The sequence below is a fragment of the Panulirus ornatus genome, chromosome 36 (assembly GCF_036320965.1).
Source record: "Panulirus ornatus isolate Po-2019 chromosome 36, ASM3632096v1, whole genome shotgun sequence".
In the NCBI taxonomy this organism is placed as follows: domain Eukaryota; kingdom Metazoa; phylum Arthropoda; class Malacostraca; order Decapoda; family Palinuridae; genus Panulirus; species Panulirus ornatus.
The window spans coordinates 6,307,652-6,332,237 of NC_092259.1; the positions used below are offsets into that span (position 1 = coordinate 6,307,652).

General features: G+C 45.8%; 1 long non-coding RNA gene across 1 annotated transcript in view; it reads left to right on the forward strand.

The window, feature by feature from the left end:
- Positions 1–24,586, forward strand: part of LOC139760279 (uncharacterized) — a 149,831-nt gene that overhangs the window by 60,761 nt on the left and 64,484 nt on the right. The window lies entirely within an intron of this gene.

Sequence of the window (24,586 nt, forward strand, 5' to 3'; positions counted from 1 at the left end):
TGTGCGTGCGCTGACGGGCCCGTTGTCGCGTCTGTTCTTGCCGCTGATTCGCCAAGGTGGGAGATGGAATTGTATACAAAAGAAAAAAAAAATTCAATGGAAGGGGGGGGGGGAACTTAGCATTCATGAACTGAATATATCAAAAAATCCGTTTTACATGACTTGGATACCCAGCCCATCGATCACATTCTTCCCAGCAAACGCAGCGAGAGCCCACACCGTTGAACAGATATGACCAATGACGCCACTGTTAACAGGACATACGGATGTAACCACACGAACGAAAACCCAAAAGGTTTGTCGCAAGGTCTCTTCTCTTTTTTTTTTTTTTGCAGTTGTCCTATTCTGCTAACCAGTTTGGATGACAAACATTACCCAAGGACGCTAGGATATGAAGGCAAAAACAATACACACACACACACACACGAAAAAAAAAACACAACTTGCTTTCAGGTGTTTGGGGTGTGAGCACGTGGCTCTGGCCAGGCGCCTCATCAAGTAATAATGGCCAAGTGCAAAGAGGGGCGAGAGTGATTCACGTCACGTTAAGTCAGGTTGGCTGGCCAAGGCCATGGGTCTTTTCCTCTATTGGCCAGCATTCCCCTCGCGGGTGAGCGTGCGGACACTGACCTTAGAAACATCACAGTCTGAAAGGCTTCAATTAGGGGAGGGAAATGGGTTTTGTTCACTGCCACAATTCTCTTGCCTTTGAAAAGCACAAACACTGGGCACAAAAAAACCTTACTCAAGCCTACATGCTGTCTCATGGAAAATAGTAATCTTAATTTGTAAAGGAATATGTTAAGAAGCGAGCATGGATATCTATTGATGGAAATATTACTCTTTGGTCATCTTTGTGTAATGCTGAGATCACTGAGGGTAAGAAGAAAAAAAATAAATGGTTTTGTACGCAACACAAACGCTTTTCATCCCCTGTTCCCTAATAAGGAACTCGGGATAATATGAATGTCCTCGAGCAGATAACCTTACTTACCATCGGTCATAAGGTCAACTGTTGTCTATTCTTTTTCCACATATTGTAATACTGACGAGAGGAAGGAGGTGGTGGCGATAAGGTCAGCAAGATGTTCATACCACCTCCATCATAACTCGGGTGTCATGACCTTGTGGAGGATGGAGGTAAGGCTCCCTTAATCCACTGTCAGTCCTCAAAGCACATTCCGTGGTTTCCTCCCGAGTGCTTCATACGCCCTGGAGGTTATTAGCCAATTGAAAGCTCAATGGCTCCAGTATACCACATTGCTCCAATTCACTCTATCCCAAACGAGCAAAGATGGATAGGTCCTGAAGGGATAGTAATCCCGACTTTTGTATGGATAGAGTCTCTCGGGTCCACTGACCCTGTAGAACGGAAGCGGTTGGACGTGTTGCAAATGACACGCCGAAGACGTGTGATGATGTGAGGCGAGAGTTGATGGTTTAAGGAAGTATATACTTATCTTTCCTGCCCCGCAGCGCACTGGGAGCCAGCCACGTACACTGGGCGGGACCACAGGTCAAGGAGTGTGGTGATGTTGTGAGTGTTTGTATGAGATAAAGACAGGAAGGTTTAAGAGGTAAGGGTGCGCAGTATCCTCAGAACGGAGGGTACATCTTAGGCAAGACGGGTCCAGTGACATGTTGAATCTCTGTACCGTTGTAGAAACTAGTATTCTCCACGAGGCAGACGAAGAAAGGGTCACCCGTGGGGACTGAGAGGGGGGGAGTGATTGTCATACCAAAGTCATGTAATTTTCAGTATGGTTAGAGGTCTGATGAGAGGGTGATTAACCACTAAGGGTTATAGATGGGTGCAGTTTGGATCCATATATGTCAAGGGTTAAGAGATGGAAGAGACGCTCCTGTGGTGATATACAGTCGATGTTCTATTACGAGTGAGATAGGATTGCAGCACACACACACATATAAACATCCCACACCAAGAGCATCATCAAAAAAGGGCCATAAACGAAGTAAACGCACCTCGGAACGCGTAAAGGGATGTACATGCGACACCTTCTCATCTGTATTCTAAACATCATTCATCCCTTTACCATTGCAACAAACACCGAATACAGCGTTATGACAAGACCTCTCGCATGCCCAAGATGCAACCAGCACAATTAACAATGCCGACCACTTACTCCTGAGCTGTCCCATCATTTCCTTGCTACTGATTGGGGCGCAGCATTAAAGCTGCAGTTACCCTGTAAAAAAAAAAAGGTCAGGGGGAGGGGGAAGGTTATACATAATAATGATCACACCTCAGACTAAGCCAGGTACCCGTTTATCGAACAGCCCCCCTGAGGGGAAGATGAACAGCTGGGTCAGCTGTAGGTCGACTGCCCAGCACAGAATTCTAACCCAAGCAGGCCTGTACGTGATTCAAGAGTCGGTAACACTATCAGCCACACCAATATACACAAATGTATATATAATGGCGTGAAAATATTTTGATATATGCAAACGAACGTGAAAAAATAGTTTGTGCATTCTTTGTCTGCATAAAACGTCCCCTTCTTTATTTACTTCCACAAACATGCCCAATGTGTGACTGTAATTCCATATATATATATATATATATATATATATATATATATATATATATATATATATATATATATATATATATATATATATCAAGGTATATACCTAATATCAACAGTTCTCGCACCAACCCTAAGCATAAGCGTGGGCAACGTGGAGGATGACCCATGACGTCTCTACTACGCAAGAACTCATAATTAAGAGGCCAGAAAATACATCTGCAAACCGGCATGTGCAGAACTCGCTCTGGTTGCGTCACACCTCTGACGTCACGGCTCATGACGTCACGGCCCGGTTACCGCTAGGATTCACGGAAGTCGCCATACCGGTGCGCTCGGCCGGGAATTTTGTGCCTCCTGGACTTCCAAGAAATGGGTGCAGCCCAGTCATGAGAATACACACTTTGGTGCGTTTAAATATTTTCCTATTCTGTTGATACGTACCAATCTAGGGGACTGGGGTAATCGTGCATTTCGCCCCGGCTAATGCGCATGCAGTCAGTCACTTTTGGTCAAGTCGTCCCAAGGCGAAGCTCAGGGAGGCGCAAGAAAACCAACCCCCCGCGAGTCACAAGCACAAAAACAATGGAGCAAAGAAACTGTGTGAGTGGAGGCCGCGCAGTAGGAATGTGGAAGAGAGGGTTTGTTTATAGCGTGTTCGCTTACGTGACCCTGGCCTTGGAGTGGGGTGGAGGAAGTGGGGTTTGAGCCAGGAGATGAGACAGGGGGAAGGGAGGGAGGCGGAGTGGCGGTGGAAGAGGGGTGGGGAGGTGGGGGAAGTCGAGGCATGACAACAACCCTCCACTCCTCCTTGTGGGGAAGTCGGGTAAAGCTGGAGGAGACGATGATGATGATGATGACGACGACGACGAAGAAGAAGGGGGTGGAGACGATGGAGGAGGAGAAGGGGGGGGAAGGAGGAAGGTTTGGAGAGGGGGGAGGGACGGTGGTGAGGAGGAGGAGGAGGAGGAAGTGGGCTATGCTGCAACTGGAGCACTGCTGACGTGATCGCTGGGGAATTTTGGTGAGCAGTTTCACGGGCTGGATAACGAGGAGTGGGGGTAGGTAGGAGGGAGCCCCCACGGCAAGCGTCTTGACGTAGATGATGATACTGTTACAACTGGACGTGTGGTACACGAACCACTTGAAGGACGGGGGTACGTATTGAACGTGGCAAACGTACGAGGAAGCGGGGTACGCGAGGAAGTGAGGGTAGTAGTACGAAGGATCAGTGAGGAGGCAAGTGAGACAGGAGGGTGTGGGTGGCGATGAAGGTTTAATGGAGCCGATGAGGTGACACGTGAGTGAGGCACTTGAAGGAGGGAAAATGTAGGTTGCGTTAGAGGGTTTAGTGAGAGGGATCTTGTCAGCTGGAAGGGGTGCAGGTGAGATAAGACGAAGGGTCAATCAAGGAGCGGGCGAGAAAGGGGCAGATGATCGGGGGGTAGCTAGGCGGAACGGGTGAGAAGGGGAGGAATGAACGTGATAATCTAAAGGAAAGATGATGGGACTGAGGAGATCTAAGTAGATGATAAATGGAAAAGGTCAATGAAGAAGTTAGAGAGAACTCCAGGAGAGCATATGAAAATATCACTATAAACATTTCTAGTTAATTTGTATATCAGTGTTCTTTCATCTACGGGAGACTAAAAAAAACTCTCGAAGTTATCTTTCTATTGCTTTAACTGTTCACTTAGTTCGTACTGTATTATCAGAACTGGCTTCCCTTCAGTCTTAGCGTACTTTTAAGTCATTCCTGTCATATATCATCACTAGAACGACTTCCAGTTCAGTCTTGGCAATACTGGCTTTCATAATTTTTTTCTTCCTTCTTTTTAACTTCATTCTTAGTTTGCTTTCTGAATCAATCTTCAAGTCAGTTTTTACCCGACATTATTTCTTCTTCATTCTTGGCTTGGCTGTGAATTCCCTCTTACCACCATCTTTATATCAAGCGATGAAATGTTCATCAAACCGAGATGGTTGTCAGGCGTACTTCCCCCAACCCTTGCCTCTTGCATTTTTACCAACCTCGCTGGTCAATGGATACCGGGCAAACAACACGTGAGGTATGTCGAATGATGCCCTGATGTCGAAGTACACATATCCACGAACGCCAGAAACTACTACTGTAAGGGGTGCGTGATTCAGTACTTGTACAAGCTTTTCACCATACAATTCATGTGACGAAAAAGCAATACATCTGAACCAGTTCTGCGGTGAACGGCACTTAATAAAATGCTTTAGGATTTACATCAGTTGTGCGAATTAGTAATGTTTGTATACCTAATTCCACTAAACGCGATTCGCTACCAAGAATCAATCCAACAGGCTGAAATGATCACGAATCAAGGCTTATAACTGCATTCTTCGACAAATAACAGGCCAGTCCCACTGTAAGCCTAGATCACTCGAGTATTGTAACACGAAACCACTGTACACTCGCTCTTAAAGAAATCAATTCCAAGTGCCTTATAAATAAATGAACAGGAATTCGCTCGCCTGAGCAAAGCTCAATTTCAATACATCCAACAGACGTTCACCGCTCGTTTAAATGCTTCCACCCTGGCCTATCCACCACACCACCAGCACAAGCTTGGCGCGACCGTAAATTAATCGGTCGTTGCAAAGCAATGGGGCGCCACCCCTCAGTCAGCCAGCGACTTGCGGTTCAAGCGCCCTAAGGACGTAGGTAGACCCAGGATCACAACTTCTTGTGTGTGTGTGTGTGGCTGGGGAACCTTGTAAGAGTACTGCAGGTTATACCTCGTTTTCTTTCCCGTCTCGGTTGCTGAAAAGACCCATCCCTCTGTATCTATTCCCTTTTCTTCTAATTTCCGCCAAGGGCACTTCTAACGTATCATTACCTGACTCATCTCTTAACGATGTTATAAAATAAAAGGGGGGGATTCTGCGCGGTGTAAGCAAGCATGCTTGTCTTTGCACACAAGGACGGCAAACGGATCGTATGTCAGCCCTCAAGGTGTCTCAAGTCGTGTGTGCCTCTAAGCTCGCACACGCGTTCTTGCTTTGTCTACACAGGACATTTCCTTCTTCTTGGAGGTATGTGCCGATGCACCTCCAACCTACGGAAGGGGTCACCGTTCTACTCCCACAACCTATCGTCCTTTATAGCTTTGAGGTTTGGAATCCGTCCACTAGCCTTGAAGCGTTGAATCTTACGTCTTCTTTCGGATCACCAGCGTGGATCTCCCTGGTGCAACAAGACCACATCTGTATGATTTCCTAAATTGCTGATGTAAGGTCATTCTCTCTCCTGGTCTTTGGGTAATAATGTCGAAGTCCCTCTCACTTCGAAAGCTTCCAATGGAAGTCTAAAATACAATTATGATCTTCGAGCTCCCATTCATCGACTTTCCTCCCCTGACTCTTGTCCTCTACTTCCTGATTTGCTCTCTGGCCAATCCAATTCCGTAACTGTTGGTGAATCACCATTTCCTCCTTTGCTCACCACGGCCAATTCTCCGAAGCATTCTGTCTAACTTTCTATAAAAAGCGACCAACCTGTTACAAAGTAATGGAGCGCCACCCTCAGTCAGCCATCGACTTGCGGTTCACGCTCCCTAAAGACGTAGGTAGACCCAGGATCAGAACTTCTTTAACCTAAGACTTACAAGAAGAGCAGACATGACAAAAACAATCGAACGCCTCTAAACCTTTATGTCTTTCTATTTCTCTTTCTAAGACTTACCCACCTCCTTTGATGGTATCTTGCTTTAACCACAGGATGCAATACACGTATCTAGTATCACCAGGACCTCCATCCTCTCGTGAAAACCATGAATGACACGTACAGTGAAGCCTGCCTATGAAAACCGATGCAAGGTTCGTCCTTACCCCGAGCAGTTACCACTACTTTACAGAAAGACTTATTCCTCCTTACGCGGTAACCTACAGTCACAGCTGGAAGGCTCTAGCTCCACTTTCTTGATGGGGAAAGCTGACTCTTTTAAGCAAACCGATTTGTCAACTCCCCCCCCACGCTAACCCATTTTCTCTTCTTAAGCTCTACGATGTTTGCCCTTTCTCTCTCTCTCTTTTACGGCCCCTTGGCCTTATAAGATTTAGGCTTTCCAATTCCTCAGAAACTCTCAAACTATATATATATATATATATATATATATATATATATATATATATATATATATCATTCTCCTTCGTTCCTTGTCTGTCATTGACGATCAAGCCCTCGCGACGACTTCATAACTGAAGGTTTTCGGAGCAAATGTATGATAACGCCCGTGGACATATGATGACCCCACTCTGTAGAAAAAAAAAGAAATAATTAATCCCCGGTTTACCTCCCTCCCGAGTACGCTGACCATCCCCTTGGCACAATAACGTCAAGGGCTCGGTAAATAAGTAACATCATCCCAGCACTTGGTTCAACCTTGAAATTCAAGTTTAAAAATTCGAAATCACGTGCTGTTTACCTCCAACACACACACACACACACTCCCCCTACCACCACGTCCCCTTCCCTCCCTCCCTCACCCCAACACAAGCCACAGTTGTCTGATCTAACTTGGGCTTAAGCGACCCAAACTGGCACGAAATGTATTTTATGCACGTGTGTGTGTGTGTGTGTGTGTGTGTGTGTGTGTGTGTGTGTGTGTGTGTGTGTGCGCGAGAGTGTGAGATTACCAAACAGGGTGACAGAGTACAAGGATGAGGTGGGCGATATCAGGGCCACAGAATAAGTGGGAAATTGTCCGTTTTGTGTGTGTGTGTGTGTGTGAGGAGGAGGAGGAGGGTGTGAGGAGGAGGAGGAGGGGAGCCAGTATGATTGGGGGTGGCAGGAAGTGATGGGGTGCATCAGTCAGAAGTTCGTACGAGGACGGTTGGAGAAGAGGGAGGCAAAGTACGTCGTGGAAAAGAAAAGAAAAAACAAGAAGTTGAAAATTTCGTGATGATTGAATGGGGTTCTCTTACGGGATGACGCGAGGGTCAAAAACTGTGATGTGGTATGATCTCAAGATGATGACGTGATGATGGTACAACAATGAGGGCAAGACGGTATGATGAGTGAACTCTTTTAACGAGCGTGACCATCCGACCTCACGTGTACTTACGTCATGCAAACCTGCCTCCTCCCCCCGCCCCCCCCTCCCTGAGTACGATGGATCTAACCACCCCCCCCCCTGCAATATGATGACCTGATCCACAGAGTATGATGACAACCCCTTTGGTTTCGAAGACCTCAACCTGATTCAGTCTGCGCGGAAAATACATACATGTAGACTGGCTCTTCGCTTGGGTTAAATAACCCGAGTGTGATGACTTAACCGAGGGTCATCATCATCGTACAAGAGAATGTCTATACATCAGGGGGGAGAAAAAAAGAGGAACACTTCATAATTATGACGTAAAGGGTTTGGTCCTCCCCCAGCAACCATCAATATCAAACTGCTCTTATCCCGAGTCTTAAAACACGAGATTCATTAAATAAATTAATAATTAAGTATTTCCAAAAAGCGAAGGATGTAACTGGCAAAAAAAAAGAATGCATAAACATCAGTTCATTACGTATACGACACCATGATAACGGGGGGGGGGGGGAGCTTAAAAGATCACGTCATCACTACGACGGACCTCAAGAATGTGAGAGATGCGTCTGCTCGGTGGTCTGGTCCCACACTGGCTTCACTCCCCCGGCCTAGCAAAAGATATACCGAGTTGGGAACGGCGAGTAATGATCACGGGACAGGGTGATACGGTACGTGGGGGGGGGGGGGTGTTGTGGCGGGGGGGAGGGGGAGAGGTGGAGTGAGAGTTACAGAGTACGTGGGGGTGGAGTGACGAGGGGAGGGGAGGAGGAGGAGGCGGTGGTGTAAGAGTACATGGTGGAGTGTGTGTGTTGGGGGGAGGGGGGGGATGAGGAGGTGGTCCAGGGTACATGGGAAGGGACAGAAGAGCTAGAAGGGAATGGGATTAAAGGAGGTAGTTCATAGAGGACTGCAAGGGACGCCAGAGTACGTAGAGGCTGAACCAGTGCTCACGAGGGGCTCTGGGTACGAACATTATTGACGCGCGCGCCTGTGTGTGTGTGTGTGTGTGTGTGTGTGTGTGTGTGTGTGGGTTCAGTAAACTGGTAAGAGCGTCGAGATACCGCTCTCCTTTCCAGTCCTTCGCTTGTATATAACCGAGGGAAGTGAGAGTGAACAGTAGAGAGACCTAATGCACACCTGCCTGACTTGTTTTAATCATGGTGGGAAATATTGCCTATGAATTCCCGTTCTGAAGAGGCTGAGTTCGACGCGGAGGAGAAAGTAAAGTTAGGAGAGACAGGTTGGAATATCAGCAAGTGCTGATCATGGATGAGGGCAGAGAAGGGTTGGAACAAGGCAGAGCGACAAGGAAGACCGTCGCCGAAAACAGACGTACAGATGACACTTGAGGAGGCAACGTAAGATGTATGGAGCTGGAGTAAGGCTTGTTGAAGGGTGAGGTGGAGATCTTTAAACTGGAGGTGGAGGGTGAAGCAGACCTCGCCGCGAAACTGGAGGTCGAGAAAGGGCAACTGTGTCTGAAACTGGAGGTGAAGCAGGAGGTGATATGACCATGAGAGGCGCGCCGAAGGTTCGTTCGAGCAGCTGCCGCCCGCGTACCCTATCACCCGTCTGACTTGGAGGGCGCGCGCGCGCGAGCCGGTGTGTGCGTATGTGTGTGCGTCTGTATGACCGGCTGCGACGTTGCCAACTACTTCACACAAAAACTGGTCCCCCCAGTCGCTCATCTCCCTCTCTACCTTCCCCTTCTCTTTTTGTTTCTTCACTCTGTCTTTCATTCCCAGGCCTTTACTTCCCCCTCTCTTCTGTGCCTTTCCTTCTTACTACCCTTCTGCCTGTATCTCCCTTATACTACTTCTCTCGCCTCTCTCTAATACAAAGATACATACACACACATTCAACATATATAGATCATATAAGCACATAATGTGTATATATACATGTACTATACGAATTTAAGTACATTTTCATTCGTATCTGTATCACTGGTCTGAATAAACCACTACCATCACGAACACACGAACCGCGTCATGATAACGGCCTCGTTTGCACGATTTACACAGACGTGCATACGAAACATGCTTCGCCGCCACCTCCCCCTAATCCTTATCCGTCCCGTCGTCCCTCGCCTCCAACTGAAGGGCACGTGATAAAAGGCAGGTCACTGGGTCCAACTGGCAGCCTGCCTGCCGGCCGATGGATGAGGGAGCTTCTAGGCCTACGCCAGGTGGAGTGCGTCTGAGAGGTCGATGGGGGGTTGAGGGGTGGAAGAGGGGGGGGGGGCAGTTGCGGTGTATGGATGACACAGACGAGAGAAAAAAGGATGATGAAATAGAGAGAGAGAGAGAGAGAGAGAGAGAGAGAGAGAGAGAGAGAGAGAGAGAGAGAGAGAGAGAGAGGGGGGGGGGGGGGGAATTACGTCATTACTGAAATGGCTGGATTATATCTTCAACGTCTGTAATTTACAGGAACGATCCGTCAAAAAACTCTCTAATTTTCTATCCTTTACGTAAGAATTACGCTTCTATTCATTAAAGAATATACCGATATCCAAGTTGAAACCACCCAACTCTTTAAAATCCACATTTGACCTCGCGCAGAATGTACATAGTCTGTACTTAAATACCCAACGAATTAAGGTCTCCATCATATCAAAAAAAAATTAGGTCTTCATTATATCAGTCTCTTACTTGTCTACGTTCAAAATGAAAAAAAAAAGACGAAATGTACTTCGTCTTTAATCTGAACACAGTAAACTTGTCCTCACAAATTACAAATAACAGATTTGCCACTGATGGCATGCGAGTTGTGGCGAGTGGATTGCGCAAATGTACTGCGAGGTCACACTAAGTCTTTATCTGACACCACCAAGGTACAGATAACTACAGCACTGAATAATGCGAACTGACTCATTATCTAAAATATATATTTTACCCTTCTAGACTGACGTATATTTGACAAATGTACGTAAACACACCCATAAGGTATTTTATCAGAAAATTCTTCGTCAGTTCCTGCAGTTATTCAGCCCTATTTCTAAAAGGTTGGGGTGTTTGCCGCTAGAGTGTGTCCATATCTCTTGCCACGCACTTTCCATTAAGAATGCTGAAACTCCATTTGGGTTCAAGCTGAATGTCGAATTCTTAAATGTTTCCAACGGGGAAATCCAATGTGTTTCCTTCTCTCTTGACTATCGAAATCCTAGTTACCTTCATTTATGCCCACCGAAATCCTAGTTACCTTCATTTATGACCACCGAAATCCTAGTTACCTTCATTTATGACCACCGAAATCCTTGTTACCTTCATTACAAAATGTCTGGACCCCATTTCCCTTCAAGCCCAATATGGATACCATTATACACACAAAAAAATTAACGATCTCTACATACCCATGTCTTTCCCTACAATTAAGACCTACGTCCCCCTCCCCCTTCTGAGAAGCCATGCTTTCTATTTCCTCAAATACTCGTAGCATTATCCCCCATATTCGCCACCAAGTTAAAATTCCTGCGTCTACTCCATTAATCCTACAACACTCCACCATTCATACAACTGTGTTGACCAAACAGTGCTCCACAGCCCCTACAGCATTTACAAAACGCTTCAACATGTGCATACTACTACCACAATTTTTTTTACGACTTCCCCGTCACTCCCTCAAGAATCCGCGACCTCTCCACCATACCTGCAATGTTCTACAACCTTTCAACCACTCCTATAACATTTCATAACTTCTCGACCACGCCTGCCATACCGTTGGCGCCTCTATCACTCCCGAAAGTGATTCTCCATCACACTTATACACGTTACACGTCCTCTGGACTATTCTTATAATGCTTCATGAGCTTTGAACCACTCCAAACGACTCTTTCCACCTTCTACAATGTTCCAAAACCACCCGATTTCTCTGCTATTTCCTACATCCTAATCACAGCCCCTCAGTAACTCGTAGGAAGGCAGGCATTTTGTGTCATGTAAGCACATGACACAAAACAATATTAATAGAATAAGCTTTTATGGGGGTTAAGTTCTTGATGAAGCGTGCCATTCGAACTCAGGATAGCAGTTCCCGTTTCTTTAAATCCGGTTTCACAAATGTGTTTGCACTGTGTCGATTAATTTTCGGGTGGAACAATGTGTTTGAACTAGCTACTTTTTTGTTCTTCAATACGGTATCATTTTCAGTGGTAAGCGAAATGGCAACCTTCTGTATACAAAGGACACAAAGGAACTCGTCCTATCTGGCAAACAAAGCGCGAACCAAATGGTCATTCCGACCTAAAACGAGAACATTAGTTAATCGACAATGACGAAAGGTCTGTCTTTCCTCGTTTATTGCCCGTATCAAGGGTACTGAGGTGGGTTGTGTCTAGTCATGGGTAGGGGATACCCTGAGTACATGAGTGGGTCAGACACACAAAGACAACCCAAACCCTTCAAGTGGAACCGAAAGTGATAAATGAGATGGATAGTGTGAGTCAACGCTCGGTGCTTCATACACTTGACGACGAAGTCGGATAAGCACGGGAGAGGTGAGTCAGGCTGGTGAATTCGGATGAGTCATTCCTTATAGGTGATCGGCTGACTGAGGTGAGTGGACAGACTAGCTGAAATGCACGAGTCTCTGAATATCTCCACACATGAGTGATTGTGGTAGCTAACCCATGTTCGTACTTTCTAAGCTGAGCAATGTCATCAGCTTCAATGATTATAAGGAGAATCTGACTCCTGGACTTCTTGGACATCTTCCTGATGTAATGCCCTGTGTTGAATATGACTTAATCCTTTTAATTACCACTGTAAACATTTTTTTTTGGGGGGGAGGGAGTTGCACAAGGACAACAACTTAAGCTTACAAGAAAGTTGCTGAAAGCTGAAGAGATTGGACCCAACACTTATCAACAACTTAAACTGACAAGAAAGTTGCTGAAAGCCGAAGAGATTGGACCCAACACTTATGCAATGTCAGTAAAAAAAGAAACGCATTGGATTAAAATTCATAGGATTTTTCGAAGCAACCGCGATGATCAGATGAAAGTTTAAGACCGGTAGATGGCCATAAGGTAGAAAAAGTCATGACAGCTCACTTGGGCCCTTTTGGTTTAGGACTGATGTGATGCAGAGAAAAGGTTAATGCAAAGGGAACATGAGAAAGGGAAAAAGCGTCCCAAGACACAAAAGGGAGGGAAGGAGAGAACTAAATATATGAAGGAAAGCGCGACAGAGGGGCAAAGGAGAGAGAGGAGCAGTGCCGGACGGCCTTGACTCAACGCTGTCTCGACCTCCGCCCTTACATCACCCGGATGAGTGAGGAGATGAGTAAGCCAGGAGGGACAGGAGGGCGTGGGAGGGAAGACAGCTGTCAAGTACAAGCACGGAACAAAATGTAGGGGACGAAAAAATACAAGTGGAAGAGCAGGTGGTTCAAAGACCAGGTCAATGACATCGAGGGCAAGTAAACTGAGGGAGTAGAGTTAGGTGAGGATGAGGAAGAACACGTGGGGGAAAATGAATGACAAGGGGAGGAGGAAGGGAGAGTGGGAAGAAGTAAATGGAGAAAGGGGAAGGGAACTCGCAATGTAATAAAATGAACAGGACGAAGAGTAAACGATGAATCGGAGGAATAGCTGCAGGTAAGGAAGAGTAACTAGAAAGGAAGGAAGGAAGGAAATGGGAAGTGGAAAACAGAAAGAGCACCTGGGGAGGAGGAGGAGGAGGAGAAAAAAAAAGGAAAAGTAGGTGAATGGAAGGGGGAGAAAGATTGTCACGCGGAAAGAACACATAAAGAGGATGAAAGGTCGGTGGGGCAATGTGTAACATTTATGATAGGGAGGAAGATAAGGTATTTTGAGGGAAAGGAAGATAAGGTGAGGAGGAGGAGGAGGTGGTGTAGGAATGCAGTATGACAAGTGCTCCGAGAGGAAAGAGAAAGCCGAGACGCTGTGAGTGAAAGATGCTTGGAGAGAAAAGGAAGCGAGACAGGGCCGCGAGAACCCGCGAAGATATAGTGGTACACAAAAAGTTACACATGGAGAGGAAAGGTAGGTGATGCAGAGGGAACTGGGAAAGATGAAAGAAAAAAATCTAAGAAAAGGAATAGAATCTGGGGAAAATAAGGAACACCTACCAGGAAGAGGACATGGATAATAGGAAAGACAAAAAGAAGAAATCCTTTGGAAAGACTGAGAGAAAAATTGAGGGAGGTCAGAGAATACAAGCGAGGGTAGACATATGATATTTTGGATGACAAAATATGAAATACTGGGAAAGAAACGAAAAAAAATGCTAAGAAAAGGTTAAGATTATCCGAGAAGAAAAGTAGGTGGTATTTTATTTTTTTTTTTTTTTTTTGGGGGGGGAAGACAAAGAAATGCTGAAAGAAAAAAAAGATGCTAGGAGGAGGGACGAGGAAGAGATGCAGCCAGAAGACAAGGAAATGATGTTGGGAAAGGATACAACAGATTCATCAAGACAAGACAGGAAGATGTGCTGGAAGGAGGGATATAAATATAATCCTGCGAGAAACAAAACAAAGAAAACAAGACATTTCCTGAAGACAAGGCAGGGGATTATATGCAAAGAAAAAAAAAAGGAAGCGACGTTGCTAAGAAACAACGGGAAATAGATGGTGGGAGATGATGAGTGAACCGGGACAGCGAAGTTTTTACAAAAGTCATAGACAATAAAAACGAGACGTATGGACGACGCTAGTGTCCCCAATATGGGACTCCCTCACTGACCTTAAAACATAATCCTCCACCTTCCTGAAGGTCACGACTCCCTCCCTCCCCACCAACTTTCCCTTCGCTGTCCTAAATTTCCGCCGCTTTCCCTATTTTCCTCTCACTGCCTCGATTTTCTCCCCCAATTTTGGCACGGTACTCCACGCCTGTCCTAAATTCAACACCTCTGTTTTCTCATTTGCCTTCGCAAGCCCGAGAGGTCTCTTTTGTTCTGCTTTCCTCAATCTGTCCCTTTTTTTCTTTCTTCTTCTCCCTAACTTTTTGATCCTCATATCCATTCTTGCCTCAAAAATTATCCGAATCCCCCTCTCCCCCATTTCCTTAAACTGTCCTTCTCCTTCCCAAGAATCAATCAAGTCTTCCTCAAAACTTGATCACATGATTCTACTCGATCAACATCTTCAAAAGATCTCCTCCACTAAAGCTACACTCTCTTGAAGTGTTCTCATTTCACCTGCAGTATCTTACGAATTCTCACTTTGATACAAATTTTATCCATTGGAGACTCTCTAGCTGTGGTCATCATCCCCTTGATAGGGGTGTTACCAGAGGGGCAAAGGCGCTGAATGATCATTTCTCTCTCTGTAAATCTCCCCCAGCCCCAGAATTTCACTTTTAATTAATTTCCCCCAAGTCATGTATGACTTCTCCAAATACCCACCTGATAAATCATAATCAATTTTTTCTCCTGCTGACAACTGACCCCCACCAACGCAAAAAGCCGGGGTAAATGTTTCGACTGAAAGCCTAAACTTTCCCCATAATATCAAATTCTTACTCCCTGTCTTGAGCTTTCTCTTGCTACACGAAAAATTTCTCCCAGTTTCTTTCTGCCGTGCCGGATGGTTTACCCGCTGTCCTAAACTTTCTCCCTGTGCCCTAAATTGTGTCCTGCTCCCCTACAATTTTCAGGTGTGGTTGAACTTTTCTCGAGCACCTACGACTAATGAGTGTGTGTGTGTGTGTGTGTGTGTGTGTGTGTGTGTGTGTGTGCGCGTGCAATTACCTGTTTGTACTGCACAAGGAGGGAGATTTACACTCGTGGGGCCCCCATCTCTTGATCACTTCCAACTATCAAAAAAACTTGTTAAACATCTGCATTGCTTGGTTGTGCTTGTGAACATTCACGACTCCTTCGCATCTGCTGACTATACTATATATTCTTACTGCTACCCGCGCCTTTTCTTCACACATATCAAAGTCTTAAAAATCTACAAGTTTACTTACTAAAACCCTCTCCTAAAGTGTCTGTCTGTCTCGTGACAATGGGTACAGCATTCTTAACGATTAATGACCCATTCCATTTTTCTTCCCTATTATTTCTCTCTCTCTCTTTTCTTTTACATACAACTATTACTCCCGCCTCAGCCAGGAAGCATACAGAACAAACACACACTTGGGTCTCGTTTGCACGCATCCACTCATCCGCTGTCATGTACAAATGGACTGAAACCACAGTTTACCATCCACAGGCAAGCCCCAAAATGCTACCCCATGACCGCATCATATAACCTAGTTCAGCCCAACAGCAAGTCGGCCTCCCCCCCCCCCCCAGTGTACTAAATCTATCCAGTTTATTCTATCCCATGGACGCCTCTCACCCTCCTGAATATTCAAGTCTCAATACCCACTAAACCTCCTTCACTCCGTCGTCTCGTCTCTTCTTTGTCTCACCCTCCCGGCCTTCCTCCCTCCACTTTTGCGTCACCGCCTACAAAATGGGAAGGGGTGCACACAACAGTTTGGTTAAACTTGGGGCTAAAATCAATCACCCCTTCTGACAGAGACAATACATCCTCTTGGCAAACATTTTGTTTTTGCTATTCTCTATATGACCAAATACCCTGGTTTGTTCTCTCAATCAGACTGAGCTTACTAACAAATCTCTTTTACAATCATTTCTGACAAGGTGAACTTGTCTCGCACCACATATTGTCCTCGGCCGTTTCATTTCCCTTAAATCCAACCTGTTCTTTTCCTTTGCGTTCAAAGCCCAAGACTCCCCGGTGTCAAGACTACCATACCTTCAAACACACCCGTCTTTGCCATGACAGACAATGACCTCACCTTCTACACACACACACACACACCTCAATGCACCCCGGACCATTAACCAACCTCACCTATGAAGTGAGTCACAACTCACTTCAGCCCCAATAGTTCTATCCACTGCCACGTCCACTCCCAGATGCCTAAGGCACTCCACTCCCAACAGGTGCTCCCTAAACCAAAGCAACACTCCAACCATGTCCCATTCTCCTATTGCACCTCGTTACATCTATCCACATTAATTGCGATATCTTCCCTAATTGAAAGTTCCTAATCTTTTTTTGATGTCCGTAACTGTGTAAATTTAACAATTATTATTTCTGAACAGTTTCACTGCATCATTCTCCACCTACCCTTAGAGGATAGTTTTCCACTTATCGAACATGCATTGCAATACTTTCTGGAATTGAACACTCTTTGTAAACCAGCAGCAAAGGCTTCAATATCTAAGCATCATCAGTCAATCTCAAGCCTAATTTGTGTCGGTACGAACGGCAGTACTGAAATTCATATCCTTTTCCATGTCCTGTGATTGTTTTACGCCATTGGCCTTCGAGGCTGTTTTCGCATTCCAACTTCTTTTTAACGCACAAATACCTGCTATACGCGGAGTACACACAGGCATCCCACGTCATGTATATACCATGCGGCAGCTTCCTCGTACCCATGAGAGACCACAGTATCTCCTATCGCAACGACCATCCAACCTTGCAACATCCGCTGACGTCCCCCAGCTTGGCCCAGACGTCTTTGGCATCTATACCTTACACTCAAGGTCACACTCCACACTTGCCCCCGATACTTTTCTTACCATGAGGAGCGAGAAGGAATGCAAGAGGTAAACTCGTCTGAAGCTCTGATAATGCAATGCCTCAAGTGTACCATATGAAAGTTGGGGCATTCGTAGGACACACAGGGGATGAACCAAAACGCCAAATCCTCACCTCGCTGCCGTAAAGCAGTAGTTCTCGTACCCAGACGAGGCATATTGTTCGGGCTGGTGATATCACGGGCGCGTGGGTGGCGTGGGCGAGAATGTAGGCGGGAAGGCGCAGCGGATGGTGACCCGCGGGGCGTTGGGGGGAGCGGCCAAAGTCACCCTCAGAGGCATGTAGGGTGAGGCATACGCAGCTGAGAACTTGCTGCGTCTTCCTCAAGAAGCTGTTGTCTGCGATGGGGTTCAGCTAAGTCATGCTTATTCTCTAGCACCTGAAATGCGCCCCTAAAAAAGCTTGAGTATTCTGTAATCAACTGTAAAGGTGACGTTCTATATTCCTCCCCCTCATCATCATGCCCGACCAAGATGTAAAACTGGTGTCCCTATGACCACTTCTAACTCGCCTAAAAAAAAAAAAAGACTTGGTTTTTCAGATCCCACAAATATCCAACACCCATTATATACCAAATTCCCTTCAGATCTCACGAAAGAAATGGATTTAACGTCTATAATACCCAGTTACGTCTAGCACCGACAAAACGACAGACATCCATACACTGGCAACACTCTCGTGTCCGTAATGCCCTTAAATACTTCTACCACGCATACACCTGGCGTACCAACGCACCTATGATGATGCACTAAAACGCTTTCTCTCACCTCTTGTGTTTTTGAAGTTCATTAGCACTACCCAAGGTTGAAATGGTGATCTGGGTACGCAATTATCAGTCATATGCCATATGACAGCACCGATAATCTGGGTGATGACGCTCCTTCTGGGGGCAAAAAGACAGCCCGTCACTCCGACCTTATTTGGGGGGATGGGGGTCGTAATCTCTCCTCACCAGGGTGCACACAGGTCCTCTCGGGAAGGACTCGCTCCTACTCTGCGGTCGAAAGCCTCGTGACAATCGCTGGGGGAAAATAAACATCTTGGGATCAATCGGGCATGGCACTTCCTTCCTCCAAGCAGCAACAGAGAGCACACACACACATGCGTGTCATTTGACCTATGACTTCCCTGAATTCGAAAAGAACCAATGTGTTTTGTCCTTCAATCAGCCACATACACACACAAACACTTCAGCTGGAATGCTCCTAGACAGTGTTGTTACAAGCAAAAGAAAAATAATCAAATGTAATCATTAAACGGCCAACTCTGTTCACGACAGATTTCCTGGGGAACGAGAAACATTTTCAGCTTTAGGCATATAATTGTTTCGCATCAAACAATATAAATGTCCACCTGCAGACATTGTATGTACGCAGGGGGAGGACTCGCATTACATAAAACAGTCAAGTACAATTATCGTTAACCTGCGAGCAAAGAAACGACTCTTCTAAAAAAAAAAAAGCTCTCGGTTATATATCCATAAAATTTGTAACACATGCATACATACGTGCACACACCTTAACCCACAAATATATATAGTATATCCACACACAAATACATAAAGGGAGACTTATGGTTACAAAATGCACAGAAATTAAGAATCTCAAAAGTCATCCCGAGCACACATCCAACACACAAATATACACGTGTGTATCTGATTAGTCCCTGGTTACGATACATTATACATGACAGCTTGAGATTGGACGTGTGCAAATGAGGCTACAGTTCCTGACGCTACCCACCTAAAGTGGGAAAGGCAATTAGGTATGTTAAGGGAATCTAATATGTTACATCTTGTCAGGACTGGGTCGTCCATATGTAATTTACATAGTAAACTGGACTGAATTGACACTAACAAACAAAAATAAAGGGCCACTAACTTCAAGAACTTGACTTTAACAAAATATAAGACTATTAACTTCATAATTCTTCGTAAAATAACACACAATTTTCTTTTAAAACATTTCTCCCTCAAATTCGCAAGGAGTGCCACCACGTCAGCAGGAAAATCGGTACATCTGCTCACACATTAGAACATACAGAAGCTATCTAACATCAAAAATGTCCCACTCCTCCTACAGACCTTACCCCCACACTTTCCCCACAATTCCTAGTCGTCTCCCACTACCACACACCTTTCTCTCGACGTCCCCCTCCCACTGAACAACCTAAGTGGTGACCTTGCTACGGCACTCGACCCTCGCCAAGGTATATTTCAGAGGTCAAAGCCTTTAGGAAGTAGGATATAGTCGTGACCCCTAAAGGCCCACCGGGTCAACCAGGGCAGACCAGGAAGAGAAGGGAACACAGGAAGAGGGAAGAGGAGGAGGAGGAAGGAGGAGGACCAGAAATACATGAAGACTGATAAATATGAAAGAAAATACAAAGAGGAAGGAGAGAGTAAGAGAGAACACACACAAATATAAATATACAGACGTATTGAAAGGTAGGCGAACCAAGAGATACAGACTGATAAAGACAATGACAAGTACAGAAAACAGATGCAAATGAAAATGAACCATCATGTAAGAGAGAGAGAGAGAGAGAGAGAGAGAGAGAGAGAGAGAGAGAGAGAGAGAGAGAGAGAGAGAGAGAGAGAGAGAGAGAGAAATATAGAACAGGGCCATCCGGAAGACTACCCGTGAGCATATATATAATCTTGCCCTTTGAAATCACTGACCTCGCGAGCAGAAAGATTCAAGATATTACAGCTAACCTCGTTATATGTCTGGACACACCCAAACAATGTCGGTAAAGCATTGTGTGAATCATCTGCCAGAATAATGATACTCGCAAAAAGCATCAAATTAACACCATCTATGTCATCAATACCACACTGTGACAGCACCTATGTCAACTTACATTACAAATTCGTACATGCATATCAGGTACAGTATATCTGTCGGTCTATTAACTATCTATCTATCTGTCTGTCTGTTGCCGGACTAGACGTGCCTGCGGTCACACCACGAGTGAGTTCACCAACGAGGTTTCATCAATGTCACGTCAGCGATAAAGATTACAGTCCCTTTGAGGAACTTCTCACTCCAAGAGAGCCCCATCATTTCCCTGCTCCTGGTGGAAACGCAATGGTGTAAGGATATCCCGGGCTTGGAACGCAAGGAGGAGTGAGCGAGTGGACGTGCTGGAAATTAAATGTCTTGAGGACGATTTTTTTTTTGTGTGTGTGCACGAGGTGGGTTGACCGTGTGAAGTCGGACACAGTATGTTGTCATTATTCTCGGTATCTTAGATTTCCACTTGAGATTACTCGCTAGTCTTCAAATGTGCCATCTTCACAAAGTTCTCATCCTATTCGCTCTATTATAGAGTAACCGTAACGTCTAATATCTTTCGATGTTCGCTTTTCACTTAATTCCACGAGATTCTCTCATCTGCCCATCTGTATATCATGTTTAGCTCGTCTTAATCTCTCTGTACTCTTTCGTGCTTACCAATTTACTTATTCTGATGTCTTCTGCAAAGTATCGTATTCCACTTCCTCTCGTATCTTTCTCTATATGGGCAATCTTGACTGAGGAAATGTAAGGGGGTTCAAATAGTTCCTTGTGGAACTCCTGATAAAACTTTATCCATAATGGTTACACTTGCTACTTTCTAGAGCAAAGCCAATTGGGACAGGATCCATTCTGTGTCCTTACATCAGTGTATCATATATACTTTTGTGGTGCATTAACCGCTGCGTTTGTCTACTTTTACCTGACGAAAATTCAGTGACCTTCAATTATGTAAATGTTATTGGGTGTTTCATTAAGTATTTCCTAGTACGGTTCTTTACAACCCTTTGTAAGATTCTAATCACGTGTGAAGTCACACTTACATGTTGAAACCGCGTGGGCAGAAGCTTAAATCCTCTACCTTTTGTGAACCGGCGGTACATGTGTCATTCTGTGAATTCCGCAACACGGCAAAGTACCTCCATCAACCAGGCTCTGCCTAATGATTACTTGTTTCGCTATCGACCTCCCCGTTTTTTGAGGAAGATCACTGGAAATGTACATGGTTATGGTACCGAGGTTTCTGAGTTCGTCTATAGCTTATGTATTCTACATTAAAGCATTGGTCTAGAATACCTTCACTCGAAGATCTTATGTAAACCGAGCGAAACGTGAGAAGTCGCCTTAAACATGAGCTTGGTGTGACGAGACGCTGCCAGCAGTGAGAAGATCTGACACGAGGTGAACATCGTCAATAGGAGGAATACAGGCTGCCCCGTGTATACCACATACATACCAGTCTGCCCTAGGGAGGGAGAGAGAGCGTGCACGTGCGCTCATAGGAAATACAGCATCAGCCCCACCAACCTACTTCCTAGAACCCGACAGGAGCCTTACAATTCAGTGCTTCGCTATTTCCGTGCTATACACCGCTGCGTGTATCCAGGCACCACATAAACCCGAGGAGATTCTGACTAGTTTTCTCGACATGCAAATGAAAGATTATCTTCCAACTATATCTAAATGTACGTCAATGTATACAATACGTAAATAAAAAAGAATTTTATTTCCGTGACAAAACATTTGCATATGAACGTGATTACGTGATGGGGGGTTCGTAAAAATACGTAGGAGCGAAATACTCAAACAAAAGGTACATAGAAACATCGATGAATGCAACATAAGCCACTGGTAAAAAAAAAAAAAAAAAAATAGGGACGTAAAATGACTGGGGTAAGTGGCTCGTCCGGTCAGTAGCTTCCTGGTCCACACGAGGCTGGGGTGAGAGGCCACCCGAGCGACCCCCACCCGGCTCTTAGGCGGGTGGAGGTCGCCCTTCCGTCCTTGACGTGCTCCCCCTCATCCCCCATCCCTAACCACCGCCCTCCACTATCACACGTCCACGGCTTTATCACATCCACCACATCTACACCTTCCCACATCCAAGAGAATCACTAACTCGGCCTCCCCATGTCCATGGTCGCATCTGATCTCGCGCTGACGAACGTCCTCCAGGTTCAGCCACAAAACCTCCACTCACACGCACACACACTCCCGTCCTCAGACTCGGCCTCGCACACCTCCCGACACCCGTCCTTAGCCAGCCTCACACATCTCCCCACGCACGCCCGTCCTTAAATCTAGTCCTATACACCTTACTCCCATCCTTTGATTCAACTTCATAAACCTACACAGGTCCGTCATTATATTCAACCCCACACAGCTCCTCACACCCGTCCTGATAATTAATCCCGTACATCTTGCCACATCCAACCTCAGGTCCAACCCTATACAACTCACTCCCGTCCTCTGCTTTAACCCCATGCAACTCCTCATATCATCCTTAGATTCAACACGGCCGTCCTTAGATTCCGCCCTAGAACTTCCCCATATCCAGATCCCTCAACAGATTCAAGGCCACCCCTCACCCCTAAACCGATTCACGTCCGACACATCTAACCCTGAGCATTCCTACAAAGAGGTTCATGTCAACGCCTAACCTTTGATTACGTCCCAAACCACTTTCCCACACATACGCCCACGACTGATCCCATGCCCACGCCCGTGTCTGATTCTGGCCCCGAGCATAATCAAGGTCCAACGTCCACGCCCTTCCCTTGCCCTCTTCACCTTCCACACCCCCACTCTTAACCTCACTCAAAGTCTAATCTTATTAGTCAAACGCGAGGACATTCACCGACACGTAAACGAGTGAGATACGTTGGGGATTAAACCACATAACTCGTAAATCTGCTAAGCTATTTAAATCAGATGTATGTCTCTCGTCTGTTTGCTCTGTAAGGCCAGAAATGCGATACACTAAAGCAAAATGAATACTTGTTCATTTATGAACCTCGCATGAACCAAAGACGCATTTGCACTTCCTACTTCATCCGAACTTATGTAAGCGTGAGCGAGACGTGAGAAGCTTGGTGCTTAGACTCGCTGCTGGCAACTGTGGAGAATGGTACAGGTAGTCATCATCATGAGGAATACAGGCTTTTATGAAGCTGCTTGTAGAAATGGACGCTGGTAGGAATAGTGATCGACAGGAGTAATGGCTAGAACTGACTGTGGCCAGAAGGGCCGGACGCGATGAATGGTCAACATCGTACCAGACAAGCGTGGTCAGGGCCCTCTAGGGATATTAAGAGGCATGCCAGGAATGACGAATGGGGGCTTGAGTACTCGCGTGGATGAGCTACGTCCAAACACGTAGCGCCACTTTCGTTTGTGCCTCCGATATTTCGCCCGCCGTTTTCAAAATGATGCTCATGCACTTCAGTCCCTAGCTCCGTTGTATCAATGCCGGGCTAGTCATACTTCAAAAGTAGGCTTTGCTCTTACCATGGATTCTCAATGACCTTCAAAAATAAGAAAGCACTTATGTTCGTTTACCTGAAAAGTTATGTATTCAATCAATACCACCCCACTAGAGATGAAACTTAAGTCATTCACTACATCAGTAACAGCACTGAGGGTCAAGAGACGCACACGACTGCATTACAAGGTTAGCCTGGTGATGCTGCACCAGACACGAGGGCTTGGATGTGTCAGGGTTCTAGCAGCGTGGCGACGCTACCTCCCGGCCCACCCTGGCAACAACCTCCCCTCTACACCCACCCACACAACACATCCTCTAACCAGTATGCTTTCCCTCCCGCCGCCACCAGTCTCATCAATACCTTCCTATACACTTCCCTGTTACTTTTTTTGTACCGTTCGTCCGTACATCCTGGTCTTTGGGGTTTCGAACACGTCCGTTCCATTTCACGTTCTTATCGACTTATCTACCCTCCGTCCACTGTTTTATATTTCATTATGGGGACATTCCCTACTGCCGATAGGTACGACTACTTGTTTTATCTTCGTCCTACCATCTTCGGTGAATGTTCTCCTTGGCCACTAACTACTACTGTAACTTTTGCCAACTAACTCGTGTTTCTGAGTTACCTGCAGTCATACACTTGTAGGTGTTACAGTGCAGTTAATGTGCCATTTTACATTACGCTTACATGACTCTCATCCAATTACTCTAACTTACTCTATTCTTACTCAATGTGGTACGTCGTCTTCTCTCCCGAGGAAGTTTTGCCATTTCAGCCCCTCTCGAACTTCCACACCCCGAATGAAACATTCGTTCCTCCTGCTCTACAACCCTGCCCAAGTCTTCACCATCCACAACCGCTCTCTACCATCCGGTAGTGTGATGCAGCAGCAACCGTCACACGGTGACCCTGCTGCCAGGACACAAATGAAGGTCTTCCACAGTCCCCCCCAACTGGTTCTCTGTTCCATCCCTTCCTCGAACAGTTTCGTCGCCTATCAGGTGCTTTGTTGTACGTGTCTCTCTCCGTTGTGATGCATACCTCCCTTCTCTCTCTGTTCGCATTTCCGCGCAAATTTCTAACCAAATCATCACCACAAA